General features: G+C 34.3%; 1 long non-coding RNA gene across 1 annotated transcript in view; it reads left to right on the plus strand.

The window, feature by feature from the left end:
• The window catches only part of LOC137623311 (uncharacterized), a 245908-nt gene that overhangs the window by 34913 nt on the left and 200238 nt on the right, over positions 1-10757 (plus strand). The gene's annotated exons all lie outside the window — the stretch shown is intronic.

The following is a 10757-nucleotide window of genomic DNA, read 5'->3' on the forward strand; positions in this document are numbered from 1 at the left end:
CCAGTTTCTTTCTAGCTTAAAGTGTGTAATGCCTCTTTTAATTTAGAAAATATTCAGTCTTTGTTCTTTCTTTCTTTTTTGTTTCTCATCATCATACGTATTCTCCGACTAGAAGTGTTCGTCCACAAACGTATACAGTATATTCTTTTTTTTTTTTTTTAACTGGGAAATCCATTAAGGTTAATCTTCATTGGGAAATTATCTATGTATTTAAAATGATCTATATTTTAGTAAAATTAAGTTATACGATTCCAGACTCTACAATTCACATTCACATAAAAGTATTTAAGTTGATCTTTACGATAGATTACAAAATTTGAACATAACCTCACCCTAGCTTAATCAGTTTTGACTTTGTTTATTTACATAAGCGTATTAAGAATTGTAATTTCAGCTTTAATCAATTGCTCCCTTTTGTGTAGTTTTTTAACTAGATTGACACCTTCCGTTTGATCCTGTCAAATTGTTTGACATCGCTATGTTGATGATGTTCTGGGTATTCTAAAAACATTAATTTAGATCTTGAGGGTTTTATTGCAATTATTAATTCATTGGTTCTATCCATGAAATTTACTATAGAAAAGGAAGTATTATTATTTCTTGCTAAGCTATGATCCTGGTTGGAAAACCAGGATGCTTTAAGCCCAATGGTTCCAACAGGGAAAATAGCCCAGTGAGGAAAGGAAATTAGGAAAAACTACAAGAAAAGTTTGAGAACAATAATAACATTGAAGTAAATCTTTCATATATAAATTATAAAAACTTGAAAATAACAATAAGATAAAAACTTTTGATGGTTAGATGAAAACCGACAAGTTTAAAGTTAAAATGTTTAGAGGATGAGCCATTCTAAAAATATGTTGTTCCGATTACATAGAATGCGAGTTTACCCATATTAATGAAATTGCCACTAATCTCCTCTATCCCAAGTACATTTCTAGGATTGTTGTGGCCGAGGTGGTAACGTCCCTGATTGGCGATCGCCAGACTGGGGTTCGAGTCCCGCTCAAACTCGTTAGTTCTTTTGGTCGCTGCAACCTCACCATTTTGTAAGCTAAGGTTTGGGGATTTGGGGGAGCCTATAGGTCTATTTGCTGAGTCATCAGCCGCCGTTGCCTGGCCCTCCTTTGTCCTAGCTTGGGTGGAGAGGGAGCTTGGGGATTGATCCTATGTAATTTGTTCAGGCTCTAGGGCATTGTTCTGCTTGCTAGGGCACTGTCCCTTGCCTCTGCCATTCATAAGTGATCTTTAAACCTTTAAACTATGTGGTTAAAGCTAAAGAAAATATTTTATAGTGCATAAGAATGAAGAAGGAAGCAATTAATAACTTAATTTGTTCACTTCTATTTCTTGAAAGTTTTTTTTTTAGATATAACCTTTATGAAAATGCTAGATATAAGAGTTATGTTTAAATATAGCTGCCTATTGAAAAGCATGTTGATTAGGGATATCTTAGGAGATGATAGTGTGATATATAGTATTACTTGTTCAGAAATAATGTATTTTATGTCGGCCAAATATCAAAAGAACAAAACGGCCTAAGATGGCTGTCTCTAGGGGTCTGCTAGTAATGCTTTGGTGGACATCGGTTAACTTAGATTACAGGAATCAATTCTTTTGAATCGCTTATATGCAAGATCACTATCCCAGTTGAAGCCTTGTTTGTATGTTAGCATTCCTGCGTTAAATTAATTTTTCAAATCCGAAATATATGGGTTTATGAAGAAAATTGCCTTTTAGGAATTCCCCTTCTGTTTACATACGATATCCTTTTATATTCTCTTTGTTATTAATTCATGTGGCATTTTCTGGCAGCCTGACATCTTAACATCATTGATGCAGATATCAATTGTTGTGGAGAATAAAAGGAAATTTAATTTAAAACAATAAAAGTAAAGTTAAAAGTTAAATAGCTTCCAGAAGACCTGCTTTGTGAGTCTGATGATATCCTTAAGACGAAATGAAAAACCCCAATAAAGTGATTTTGTTTATTCATTTTTGAGCTATAATATATATACACATATAACCCATATGTATGTATATATATATATATATATATATATATATATATATATATATATATATATATATATATATATATCTTGATAGAATAACAGAGATCGGAGGACACTGCAAAATCAAACCATTGTTCTCTAGTCTTGGGTAGTGCCATGGCCTTCCACTGTCTTGGGTTTAAGATCTTTTGATTGAGGGTACACTCAGGCTCACTGTTCTTTCTTATTTCTCCTCCTTTTGTTTTGTTGAAGTTTTTATAGTTTATGTAGGAGATATTTATTTTAATGTTACTGTTTTTAAAATCTTCTATTTTTCCTCGTTTCCTTTCCTCACTGGGCTATTTTCCCTTTTGGAGCCCCTGGGCTTATAGCATCCTGCTTTTCCAACTAGGATTGTTGCTTAGAAAGTAATAATAATAATAATAATAATAATAATAATAATGACAATAATGCTAATAATAATAATTATACTAATAATAATAATAATAATAATGATAAACAGTTATGTACGGCCATTTTCAATAGCTGCAAATAGGCTATTACAATATACAAATATAAGAATGAACCTTAATCTATCATATCGTTTTCCTCCACCTTGGATCATATAAAGAAAACAAAAATATGCTTTAGTTAGAGTCTCTTGTTTTACTTTTTAGATTTGATATAAATACCTTTCCTTCGAATTTGATCGAGCCAGCTCTCTCTCTCTCTCTCTCTCTCTCTCTCTCTCTCTCTCTCTCTCTCTCTCTCTCTCTCTCTCTCTCTCTCTCTCTCTCTCTCTACTTTTGTAGTGGCATTTGATGGCTGGTCTCACTTGTCTTTAGTTAAAAAAAATATGCAAAAAAAAAAAAAAATCATGGTTAAAGATAATTTTGTCTTGAGTATCTGGAAGACGAATATTTTTAGAATGTAGTATTCATCTATTTTTTATAACAAAGTTCAGTATATATGAATTTAATTTTTGTATTTCATTAATAAGAATTATTGTATTTTTACGCAATGACAAGATACAAAAAATTCCTCATTGAAGGCGTGAGGTGGGAAGAGCACCTGCACTCAGTTTCAAGGGTGTATCCAAGTGAGGATCTCGGGGTCATTATTTTCCCACTCTTTTTTGTTTATTCTTATTCTTATTTGTGTGTGTGCGTTGTGGGGGCAATACTTTGTCCTTGAATGACTTTAGGTAAGTGCGTCGAAGGCGGGTTCATGTCATGAACGTTTTATGATTTTGTCTTTTTTTTGTGTTCATATATATATATGTATATATATATATATATATATATATATATATATATATATATATATATATATATATATATATATATATATATTGGTGTGCTACTGTCTTAAGCACACATTTGAGTATGAGTTGTTTTCAGATGTATTTAAATGGTTTACTGAACACATCTTAGTGGTTTTTTAAGTTTTATTGTGAATAAACAACTGAGTTAAACATCTCCATCACTGGAGGAAGCTGTGTTGGTCCACATGACCAATTCTAGTGAAGTTTAGATATGAACTGAACAAATTACCGATATCCCAAATATCGTATACTTGCTTTAATTTAGCTAAGTGACGGAATCGGAAGACACCTGCATCCGGTGACGTCACAAACTTTCACACGAAGAGACAATGTGTTGACATTAAGAAAGAATGGCAACTCAGCATCTTACATCCTGCTTACAATTTGACTGACTATAGCAAATCTCACGGTTAGCTCTTCCAACCAACATGACATATTACGTCATTTGTTTTAAACATGTAATATTACTATTCTAACTATTACATAAGCTCGGCCAGCTATCTCAATTTTTTTTTTACAAAAATTTAACAACAAGCCGAAACATGGTTATTAGGTGTGACTGGACATACGTATTATTCTTTGTTTAACATTAGCTATATCCAACAGAGGACGAATGTCCAAATAGGCACATCAAAAAATAATAACAATAATGCATACAAAAAAGATATTACCAAAGCAAAAAGAAAAATGCATGATAAAACCAAGATCATATATATGGTACATTGCTAGCAAATGATTACATGGTACCAAAAACAAAATAAATTCTGACTTACAAATGATTCGGTAACTTGATAAAGAATAATTGTTACCTTTGTCAGAAACAAGATACTCAATTTTTAGTGCACAAATACGAATTCCTGGTACGTACACGTACCACGGTTTCGTACATATATATATATATTTATATATAGGGCTGATACATTTTATTAGATGCCCATAGATTCTGTTATATCTCTTATTATATTTTTTTTTTTTTCTCTTTTCTTTTTTAACATTCCGGCTTATATATTTTTATTAGATGCCGAGAGAAAAAAATGATTTATATCCTTTTTTATTTTATTTATTTTTTAAATGTTATTTTAAATGTATTTTTAACAATGCAAATGTAGAGAATTTCTTTAATTACATATTACTAGCGTACTAATCAGCTTTTCATACAAACATCATCCTGACAAATTACTCCCTTAGCGAATGAGGTGGCCACTCATACAGCTTTGAATTGGATCAGGTAGGGGGTATTGTCAGGGCTATTCAACTCGTTCCTTTGTAGCTGCTTGCTGTGCCGTAACCTACGCCAAACAAGGATGTTCACGGCGATAAAAATTATCACCGTTACACAAAAACTAGCCAGTAATATAGGGTGAAGAATCTCTTTGTAAGTCGGTGACAGGTGGTCCTTTTCGGTAAGTTTCATCAACCGCTTTGCCACACTTCCGTTGTAGGGGAGAGGAAGTGCGGGCATTGTAGAGGTCCACGTGAAGTTCGCGAAGTAAGCTCGTTCTCTGATGATTGTCCGTAGGCCAGTCACCATGGAATACGGGGAAGTCCCGATACAGCCATCTGCTGCGACGAAGATGTTGTTGAAGGATGTGGATCCGTCAGGGCATGATACATTGAAGCCGTCCTTGTCGTATCGTATCCACGAGCCATTATTTAGTCTGCAATTGAATTCTTTATTGTCAAAGGGATAAAGCTTATCCAGACAATTTTCACTTGTATGGGAGAGAGCACCGTCTAGCACTATACCTAACTCGCATGAATCCATCAAGTTTTTACGGAATTCAAATGAGTCAGCTGTACATATTTTTCTATCCATTGCGTCTGAACAGTGAGTTAATTGATTTAAGTCTTTAATGACCGTATATGTTTCCTTGTCTGGGGAAATCAATACGTGTCCTGTCAAACTGGATATTACTGGATTTGAGTGATTCGTCATGAAAGTCGGAAATGGTGATATCCTGTAAGATTGCCAGGCATCAGAAGAATCAAAGGGAATTGTAATCCTAATCTTGTTATTATCTACGTTTACTGTAATTAGGCTGTAATAAAATTCTAACCTATGTTCGTCTAACAAAGGAACATAGCCTAGTTTATCCCTTCCGTTCTCCAGAACTAATTTTAAGTAACGTATAGGCAACAAATGGGGCGACAATACACCTTTAGTTGCTAACGTGATAGCTTCTACATAATCCTTGGATTTCTCAATGAAATGTGCAATTCTGTTATGTATGTGATCTATCTTTGAATCATAATACGTTAATGTTGCTAACAAATCCTGTACTTCCATAATTTGAACGATATTATCTGAATGTTCATTTAACAAATCCATAATTTTATTGATTGAAGCTAACTGATCCCTTAGTTCTGACATAATCAATTCATCTTTATGAGTCAAGAACTCAATTTTCTTATTTTGATTACTAATTTTAAGACGATTGGAAAGTCCTAAACCTAAACTTGCAACAGACCCAAAGATGCTTAATGCAGCATAAATGAACGGATTCCGTCTTTCTTTTTGTTCGTGTCCTACAGTCCACATCAAAAGGTCATAAGCCAAAGATCCTGTCTCTCCAGTCTTATTTTTCAAGTCATCAGATAGCATCTCTGCAACTTTTAATGTTGATCCAAGCAAACTCTTAGTAGTCAAATGAAAATGTCTCCTATGCAACTCATCCAATGATGCAGAAAACCTTGAAATGGCGGTTCTTAAGCTAGTGACATCATTCTCTTGAAGAAAAATTGCTTGCATATGCACTTCGACAATTACGTTGGTTGATGTAATAAAAATGTCTTCTTGTCTTTCAACTATATTTCCATATTTAAAATATATATTCTTAGTCTTAGAACTCATCCCATACGAAAAAAATGTCTGAGCGAACAATATCACTCCCAACAACAAAAAATTCATCTTTGAAACCTGTAACGAGAAAAAATATATGTAATTACTCCTGTATTAAAAAGAAAACTTTTAGTCACAAAAATTAAAATTTTTCCTCACTTCTTTTTAATTTCTTATTTGAGACAATGGTACTATTCTCTCATCCGTGGGTTGGGCTACGTTTTGAATTCTAAACCTATTGGCCGTTAATGTTTCCAAAATGTTAAATGGGCCTTCAAACTTAGGTGTTAGTTTATAGTTGAGCCCTTTTCTGACATTGATTTGAATATAGATGTTATCACCCACGGTATATGTTTTAGTTGGTTTCGCTATTTTATCATGATTCCTTTTCATTATGATTTGTGATTCTTCTAAATTCTTTCGAAGGATATCATATCGACTTATACTTGCATTTATACATTCTTTTAAAGGATTTGATAGATTAGTTGTAGGCGTTAATACATGGAAAGGTGTTCTAACTGGGGTACCATACAATGCTTCATGCGGTGACATTTTAATTGATATATGATATGAATGATTCAGAGTACTCAGTGCCGCCGGTATTGCAATATCCCAGTTGGGGTCTGATCCCCCTAGTGTTACCCTTAATATATTTAATATCTTCCTATTTGCTCTTTCCACTAGCCCATTCGACTCTGGGTGATATATCATGGTATTAACCTTCTTTATGTTGAGGAATTCACACAATGAGATAAGAAAGTGATTATTAAATTCACCACCCGAGTCTGAGATTATCATGTGTGGAATTCCATGTTTACAAATGTAACACTCGTAAAACTTCCTAGCGCATTCAATCGCAGTTTTAGTTTTAAGTGCTATTAGTTCTGTATATCGAGTTAAAGCATCTATAATTACTAAGAGGTGCTTATTTCCTCTGTCTGACTCGTAAAATCCTGTTAACAAATCTAATTGTATTCTTTCAAAGGGTTGATTGGGAACAGGATAAGCTCCTAGGCTGACAGGTGTTTTCGTATGCCCTTTGTTTTCCTGACATGTGCGACAATTAGCTATGTGTCTTTTTATATCTGTAAGCATTGTATGCCAATAAAACAATGATTTGGCTTTCTGTGACATTAATGAGAACCCAGGGTGTCCATGTAATGGATTTGAATGCAACCAATTCAGGACAGTGGAAACAAGTGAGTTTGGTACTACTACCTGGTCGTTAGTTACATGTGGTGTATTGCGGGTTTTCCTTGTCACAGTCCTACACAGAATATTATCTTTGATTACATAATTCTGCTGCTTATACTTTATATATTCTTTTTCTTTATGATTGCCTTTCAAAGCATTTATAATTGTTTCTATTTTCTGATCTTTTCTTTGCTCAGTCTGTAACAATTCAGCACTCCAGCCTAAATCTTCTTGTTCAGATATTGTTTTTACAATAGGCATGGATGTTGATATATCTATTAATTCAGCTAAAGACTCCGTACAAGATGACACGGGGTTGCGTGATAATGCATCCGCAATGATATTTGCTTTCCCAGGTAAATACCTGATTCTTGCGCCAAAATCTTGAATGATTAAATGCCACCGAGTTCGTTTAGGGCTGTGATTGAAGCCTTTAAAGAACTCTGTTAGTGGTTTATGGTCAGTAAGAACCTTAACGGGATAACCGTAAATTATGAACTTAAAATGCACTAGCGAATTAACAATAGCTAGTCCTTCCTTGTCTATTACTGCATACTTACTTTCGGAAGTTCTCAATTTTCGAGAATAGAAAGCTATCGGGAAAAACTGTTTATCATATTGCTGAAGCAATACCCCTCCTACTCCTAAGTCTGAGGCGTCTGTTGCAATGAAGAATTCCTTACCGAAGTCAGGAAATTTTAAGATAGGAGAACTACACAGTTCATCTTTCAAAGTATTAAACGCCTGTTGATGTTGCTCAGACCATATGAAATCTACGCCCTTCTTCGTAAGATCAGTTAAAGGAGCGGCTATTATTGAATAGTTGCGTATAAAACGCCTGTAATATCCACTACAACCCAGAAATTGCTGTATTCCCTTGACATTAGTAGGTATGGGAAAATTACGTATAGCCGACACCTTATCATGGACTACTTTAAGACCTTGGCTTGACACCATGAAACCCAAATATATTAATTCTGTTTTGAAAAATTCACACTTACTAATCTTTACCCTTAAGTTATGTTGTCTTAATCTCTGTAGTACTAGTTCTAACTTACGTAGATGTTCCTCTAAGGTGTTGGAAAAGATTACAAGATCATCCATATAGGCATGCAATATATCCCCTAACAAGTCTCCAAACACTATGTTAATCATTCTTGTAAATGTTATAGGAGCACAACGTAAACCAAAAGGCATCCGTAAAAATTCATAATGTCCCCTGGCTGTGCTGAAGGCTGTGTATGGGATACTATCTTCTTCTAATGATATCTGGTGAAAGCCTTTAAGTAAGTCCAAACTGGTAAAATATTTATTCTGACCTAACAAAGACAAAATATCGTCAGTACATGGCACTGGGAATCGATCAGGGATCGTTTCCTCGTTTAGACGACGAAAGTCTACGCAGATACGCCATGTTCGATCTTTTTTCGGTATAACTATTAAAGGAAAATTATAAGGGCTATTTGATTTTCTAATGACTCCTTCCTCTAACATTTTACCTACTTCATCATTTATTTCATTCTGGAATTTCATAGGGAGTCTGTACGAGGGTACATATATAATTTTCTGTTTGTCTTTTAACCTTATTTGATGCTCGATCACATCTGTTTTTCCTAAGGATCCATCCGTAGTGGAAAAGACATCTGTATATTTATTTAAAAGTTCAAAAATTTTCTGCTGAATTTCTTCGTCTTGAATGTCCTTACTGACTTTATTTTTAATAGATCGTAAAAGGGATTCATCCGCAACTGATTGAGAGTGATTGATTTCAGCAACGGTAAGAATACGATGTTTATAAACTTCTACATCCAAGATATGTTGATTTTTGTGAATTACTAAAGTGTTATTTAAATGATTACAGACTTCGATATTACATTGCTGATGTGAGCCTACTGTATAAATAGCTTGTGTGACAGACAATCCGTTAGTTTTCAAAGTATCGGAAAGGATTAATATTTCAGATCCCGGTAGTGTTTTCTTTATTTGCACTATTAAATTCGAAGGTATGTTTGGTTCGATATATTGCGTGCAAGATGATATTACGGGTGAACGAGAATTCTGCTGGGTCGCGTATATTATTTCTTTATTAGTGAGACAAGTTATTGGTTCTTCAACGTACGTTACGGTTACATTTGTCGTCTCCTTTTTATCCAAAACTGACTTTAAAGTATTAGAAGACTTATAGAATTTCCCTTTGATATACACGCCGTGCTTTGCAGGAGCTAAGATAATGTTTTGATTTCCCATAGATGGGTATCCTATAATTACAGCTGGATACATATTAATGTTTTTCACAACAACAAATGTATCGGCAAACGTGCGATTACCGACTCTGAACTGAATATGAGTTATTCCTATGACGTTCAATTCATTATTTCCTATACCTGAAAGTCTGATTCCTGATTTTTCAATCGGAAAGTTCGAAAACAACAAATGATGCGTCTTCAAATCCATAATATTACGTGGACTACCAGAGTCAAAAAATAACGTAAAGGATTTGTGTTCTAAATTTACAGCATATAAGGTTGGCCGTAACTCATTTTGGCTTATTATTGTATGAATTCGTTGCAAATCTACGGGAGCATGCACTGTTTTACTTAATTCGGCCGTGTGTTTCATAGGAAAATCTATTGTCTCACAATTATCTGATAAAACATTAAATTGATTATTCAATACTATTGATGTTGACATAAATGACCTTGACCCAACATCACTCTCTTCCCCTCTAGAGTTAACTATGTGGTATTTGCTTTGCTCTGCACATTCTGAAAATTAGGCTGACTTTGCGAGGTCTGGTTTGACGGCCCAGGCTCAGCGATATTTGAAGAAGTGTTTGTTTGTTTCGGACTCTGAACTGCATTGACATTTTGTTGTTTCTTCTTATTGTTAAAATGAGGATTTTTCTTTTTATTTCCATATGGAACTGACTGTGGAATTGACTGTGTATTTCTAGGATATTGTTTTGTCTTACGCGCGTAACATTGACTATAAGAATGTGATCCTGTGTTGTGAACTGAACAAAATTTCGTTCTACAGTCTGCGCTTATGTGAACTTGACGTTTGCAGTTGTAACACGTCACTCCCGCTACTGGATTATTAATTACGTTCACTGTTTGTGGTTTTGTTTCATTCTTAGCAAAAACTTGAGTTAACACGGGATCGAGATCTGGACACTTGGACATGTGTTTCTTTATCTGTTTATAGACATCCAATTCCGTACTTGCAGGCATTAACTTCTTATCAAAGCACCGCACTAAAGCTTCAGGCAACATAAGTGTCATGCAAGTTAAATACATTAATCGTAAAAAATCTTTCACGGAGATGTTATCGTTAGTAACCCAAGTGGAATTACCTAAAATGTCCTGATATTCGTTAAGCCTATCAGCTATGAGAGCTGCTCTCTCAA

Source organism: Palaemon carinicauda, chromosome 30 (genome assembly GCF_036898095.1).
Source record: "Palaemon carinicauda isolate YSFRI2023 chromosome 30, ASM3689809v2, whole genome shotgun sequence".
Taxonomy (NCBI): Eukaryota; Metazoa; Arthropoda; class Malacostraca; order Decapoda; family Palaemonidae; genus Palaemon; species Palaemon carinicauda.